General features: G+C 41.3%; 1 pseudogene; it reads right to left on the minus strand.

Annotated features, from left to right (window-relative positions):
- Positions 1-4257: 4257 nt before the first annotated feature.
- The window catches only part of LOC102833117, a 9237-nt pseudogene continuing 7376 nt past the window's right edge, over positions 4258-6118 (minus strand).

The following is a 6118-nucleotide window of genomic DNA, read 5'->3' on the forward strand; positions in this document are numbered from 1 at the left end:
GAGGAAGGGGAAGGTGGAGCACAGGGCAGGGAATAAACACAGAATAGTTTGGGTGCTAGGGATGGGGGCAATACACAAGAAGGGGAAGGGAAGAACAACACAGATGGGAAAACAAATAGGAAGGTTTGCATGGACTGAGTGGGACAGAGGTAAATAATGATGTATGCACAACCTTGGAACAACAGGGCTCTGGGATACAGGGATTGAGACATAGTTGGAATGGGGAAAGGGGGAGTAATAATGTTAAGATGCTTGGCTGTCTTTTGAATCTTGGTTTCCCTGGCATACCATTATAAAATGGACACTTGAGTGGGAGAAAAAGGAATAGCCAGAAATATCACCACAGAAAGCTTGTAAGTCTGTCTTCTGTCTATAACTGATTGGAATATCTAAAATGGGGCTACAACGTGCCCAGTGAAGCTTCCTGTGGAGCCTCTGAATTACATAAGACCAAAGGTGGAATCCTGAACAGCATCCAGAATCTTCAGAGGTGGGAAATTTCTACTTGAAAGGACAAGAGACCAGCCTGGAGTTGCTAGAAGAACAGAAAAATACAAAGAACAGGAAAATACAAAACAATATAGGCAGACCAACTGATTACTACAAGAACAAGCAAGTTGCTTGCCCAGGAGACATCAAGGCAAGTGGTTGGGTCCCCTCAGGGCAAACCCCTTTCCAAGACTAGGATTCAATGGGAATACATGCTCTGATTGGTGACCACGTTTGTCATTGATAAGGGGAAGTGAGGGAAAAACAGCAATGAAGCTGTGAGCTAAGCCCTACAGTGTTCAATAGACTCTTGTGAACTTGGGCAGAGACCTGGTTGGCCAGCAGTGTGGCAAAACCTGGGGACTCTTGGGCCCAGAGTCAGTGACATAGCCACAGAGGACTATAGTGGAGAGTAAAGCATCCAGCTGATAAGTAATGGGCATATGCATAAGAACACTCACACTTGCAGATATAACATACTTGACCTGGCTTCAATGACTCGATGATCAGAGCTCAACTAGAAGAAAGAATAGGGGGAAAAAAGAGTAATCTGATGCAATTTGATTAACTTGACCTACACCTATCAATGCAGTAGCTCAAAAGAGGGGAAAAAATCTTTACAGCAAGGATCATTCTCACCACCTCATACACAGAGTAGACAGGGATGGGCTACTTGGACATTGGCTACCTAAAATGTGGGGGAGAGCACTACAAAGACAAGAAGTGACTGGCTTACAAGCTTTCAAGAGGAAGTCTAGATCCAGAGGGTGTGGAGGAAGGTAGAATCTCCACTGTGTAGTATCCAATCTGTCTAGGCGAGGCTGATGAAAGGAGATGCAGATAGGTCTCTTGTGATACAATAGTGAATAATTGTTATCAGGACTGATTGTGAGGGGTGGTAATGTAAAGGTAGACGTTTTGTAGCAAAAAGATAGGAGTGATTAACTTGCAGTCTAGGAGCGGAAGTCCCTGGCACCATCAAGGGAGAAGACTGGAGAACGGGACCCTACCCAGACAAGCAGTGACACCAGAGATGGAGGCAGAGATGACGACATAGAGAGATGGAGTGGCTGGGGACTTTAGACTCAGAGAGGGAGAGGGGCTGTGTGTTGATGACCAGGGGGCAGGCTTGTGGGGTGTCCCCTTTGGTTGGTTGATGATGCATGGAGGGGATTGTAACCATGGCTATGAGACGATATACATAGGATATATGTAAAGCTAATTAATGTTCTAACATGTAAACTATCACATAATTTACAATAAAATATTTTTTTTAATGATCTTTTAAAAAGTTAAAGGAAAAAATAAAGCCAAATGAGAAAGAGATGATCAAGGTTCTTATTTATTTGCAACAAAAGGTTAATGGGTGGGAGGAATGGCTTGATTGTGGACTAGGGAGAAAGGCCATGCAGACCCCCATCAGTGAAAGCATGGGAAACCAGGCAAGACAGATTCAGAGAATCATCCCAGGACACTAAACTTCAGATAAAGTGATAAGAAAGTTGTTAAAGTGCTTACTGGGAGTAAAATTTTGAACAGAAAAGAGAAAGAAAGTGACTTCTGATTCAAGGCAGCTGACATGTTCTGCTGCAGCCAGTCTAAATGAGAGTGAGCAGAGAGAGGAACATGGTAGCATTCCCAGTGAAGAAACCAGCCAGTGATTTGCAGAAACAGAGGGCAAGTGGATGTTTTTCCTTATCATGTCTTTTCTTTTGCTCTATCTACTTATCACCATGGTGGTGACCAGAGGGTAGACTTGCATGAGTAGATGCCCCCAGGGAAGTTCTTCCAACATGCAACATTCTGCAATGCATGAAAGTATTGGTACTGTTCTGTGCTGCACAGGGTAAGGATCTGAACCATGAAGATCACTGTGTACAGGAGAAGAAAGAAAGAAACAGCTCCAGGGTTCTCTTCCAAAGAAGATCTGGTCAGCACTGGGCTGGTTCTTACTAGGAGAAACAGCTAAACTTCGGGGAGGCAGGGAAGGAAGGTCTAGGTCAGATCACAATGGCACAATTGTGACATCATGGAATTCCTCAGTTGATTTGAAGGAGTCCATTAGGTAGTGCTAAAGAATGACTCATATTTTCCTTTCCTTTTTTTTCCTTCTCTTCTTTTATTGGCTTTCCCAGCTATATCTTTTTTTTTTTTTTTCCTGAGTTTTTATGACATTTGACTCTGCTTTTTAGTCTTGATTTTTGGCCCTCCTTCTAACTTATGGAAATGACTTCTCTTCTGCCTCACCTGACAAGAGATAGCAACTGCAGCTGTACAGTCAAGCAGCTGTACAGTTTCACCCTATAAAATCCTACCAGTAGGGAAAGAACCAATACAAGCTGCTATACACCTGAGCAACCTCTATGATCAACAATACCTGCTAAAAACACTCTGAATTGAGCTGTAAGAGTAGTGAAAAGAGAATCCCATCTCCTGATCACACTTACCAGCGGAAAATTGGAGTGTGCTTAAGAATACACCAAAATACACCATTAATTCATCTAATTAATACAAATACAACAACACCAAAAATCTTAAAAAGCAGCAGAAATTTTCTGCTCTTGTGCAGAAACAAGACAGAATAGCTCAAACAAATGACCAAGAAGAAGAGATAGGAATGGCATTCATTGAAGGGCTAAGAGGATTTGAAATGGTCTGAAAAGGAATTTAGGAGAATGATTTTTAGGTGCATTCTAACGTTTCACAGAAAGGTCAAGGAAAATAAGAAAACCACTAAAGGAACAATCAAACAAAATAGATACAGTACCGGAAACAATACAAAACCTGCAAAAACAGGTCCAGATGATCAATGTTAAAATATCAGAAATACTCTGAAAGGGAAAAGGAGTACAATTGAAGGGATGGAAGCCAGAATCATCAAGCTTAAATGCAAATACTGCCAAGATAGAAAAATAAACAGAAAAAATAATTTTAAAATCTGGAGAGAGCCTACAATCCCTGTGGGATAACATGAAGAAAAATACTCTGAGGCTGTTTGGTCCAGAGCAGGAAGAGACAAAGAAAACCACAGAAGAGACAGTCTAAAAGTTGCTGGAAGAAAATTTCCCTAACATCTTCTTTTTTTTTTTTTTTTAATTTGCTACTAATCTTTAAGGAGCTCTGGTAGTGTAGTGGTTCTGAATTGGGTTATGAACTGCAAGGTCAGCAGTTCAAAACTACCAGCTGTTCTGCAGGAGAAAGATGAGGCTTTCTGCTCCCATAAAGAGTTATAGCCTTGAAAACCCTGTACAGGGTCGCTATGAGTTGGAACCAACTCCATGACACATAATCACCACCACCACTAATCTTTATTTAAATGATCATTCTCTAGAAAGACCATTTATTTTTAGAGCTAATTCAGTAGCATACAGCACATACAGAGCGAATATTTTGTTATTTCACAAAATGACATTCTATACCTGGAAATCACTTTTTCAGAGTAAGAGTTAGATGGTCTGTTCATACAGAGAGAAAAAATTTTTTAATGAAGGCCAAAATTCAGGCACATGAAGGTACATATATATGTTGTCTTCATATTTAATTTTACATTGATATGGTTGAGTAAGTATGTCCAGGTACATTTACCCATGTCGAGGAAGGCAATTCCTAAGTCACTCCTGATGTCCTGGAAAAGGTGTGCTGACTTTGAGCCAAAGAATTTTGTTGAGTTTGGTTTTGGGGGAGATGGTTGAAATGTTACTCAGTGGTTTGTGTTTACTGGAAAACTTGAAGAAATAAAGCATGAAAAGGTCTATGAATCTTCTTCTTCTAGGTCTTTTCCCCTTTTTCAGTTTCATCCTCTGCTTCCTCTACTGCTCCCTCCTGGGCAATTTCTTCAGTCTCTTTGGATGCTGTCTCTCTATCTTCATTCTTCTCTTGGGATTCGAGGAGATTACCCCCATCATCCTTATCCTCTTATTTCACCTAGTTTTCTCCACTTTCTTCAGTCTTCTCTGTTTCCTTTGTAGGGCTCTGTGCCTCTCCCGTTACATCACCACTGGGAAGGGAAGCTCTCCCTTGAATGATTTAGTTACCTTTGAACCTGGAGGGGGAGCCAAGCCAAGGAATTAATATATAATAGTCTCTTCTTTGGCAGAGAAGAAAGAATCAAAATCCCCATAATACTGCTCTTCATTGAAGATCTGGGGGTGTGGGGCGGGGGGGACGCAAAGTAATCCTGTTTTGAGTTTTTTTCTCTCCAGGTACATTCTCTCACCCACTTCCTACTATTTTTGTCTCCAACTATATCTAATTCCCTAAAGTCAATTTTATTAGCTTCCAAAAAGCCCACTACTTCTTGCTGTTTCTTCCTAATCTCTGTTTGGTAATGTAGTTAGTTGTCTGCCATTTTCTCCTCTTCCCTAACATCTTGAAGGACAAGAAGATAAGCATCCAATACCAAACATATTCCAAGCAGGATAGCTGCCAAAAGAAAATCACCAAGACATATCATAATCAAATTCTCAAAAGTCAAAGAAAAGGAAAGAATCCTGAAAGCAGGTAGGGAAAAAAGAAATGTTACATATAAAGGAAAACCAAAAAGATTAAGCTCTGATTTCTCAGCAGAAATCAGGCAGGCAAGAAGGCAATGGGGAGACATAGACAAAACTCTGAAAGAAAAAAAAGCAGCCAACCAAGGATCATATGCCCAGCAAAGCTGTCAATCAAATATGACAGCAAAATCAGAAAATTTCAGGATAAACAGAAAGTAAGGGATTTTTTAAAAGCCAAGATGGCACTCCAAAACATGCTAAAGGGAATTCTTTGAACTGAGAACCAACAAGAGCAGACAACAACCAGAGATTGACATACATGGCAACACCATCCAGAAATCAGTCCAGAGACAGAAGAGTCCAGAGCAGAAGAAAACTATAAGAATAAAACTAGGAGATCCGGGAGGTCAGTCTATGATCAGTGCAACTACAAAGTGAAAGATGAGAAAATTATAGTAAGAGGAACCCAGGTGGTGAGGAAGTCAGGTAGATCTCAGAATAAAACAGTCATAAAAAGAGGAATAACGTAATAAAATATAGGGTAACCAGAAAGAACCTTATTACATCTCCACATTAAATAAACAAAATGAGGTTCCGGAAAAAGATGGCAGATCGGGTGGAAGTGTAGTGATGAGCTCTGCCGAGAATAACACAGAATACAGGAGCAAGAAGACTCAGGGAATGGTCCCAGTACTCTGAACCACATATAAAGGAATATTTAGAAGGTTGGAAGACTTACAGCTGGGGAGTTTGTGGCAGAAGCAAGAAATCCATTGCTTCCTGGTTCGGGATGCTCAGCTGCTCCAGGAGCCGCCATTTTGTAGGGGCCCAGCAGGGAAAGGATCAGAGCAGCCACGGATGCCTGACAGAGCCGCAGAGATAGAGAGATAGAGGTGTGGACATTCTTTTTTTTGTGTGTGTGTATCTTTTCACTGGTCCCTTGCTGTCTGCATAGCTCCATTCTGGTAACTATAGGGGTGCCTGAGCTAGTGGATACTCCAGCCCCACCCTAGGAGGGTTCTACTACGCATGTGCATAGATCTCCTCGAAATTTAAAGAGACAGTATCCACTTAAAACCAAACGGCCGACAGATACTCAGCCCAAGAGCAGGCCTTGTTTTTGTTCCTGTGTTTTT

The sequence above is a fragment of the Chrysochloris asiatica genome, unplaced genomic scaffold (genome assembly GCF_000296735.1).
Source record: "Chrysochloris asiatica unplaced genomic scaffold, ChrAsi1.0 scaffold00392, whole genome shotgun sequence".
In the NCBI taxonomy this organism is placed as follows: Eukaryota; Metazoa; Chordata; class Mammalia; order Afrosoricida; family Chrysochloridae; genus Chrysochloris; species Chrysochloris asiatica.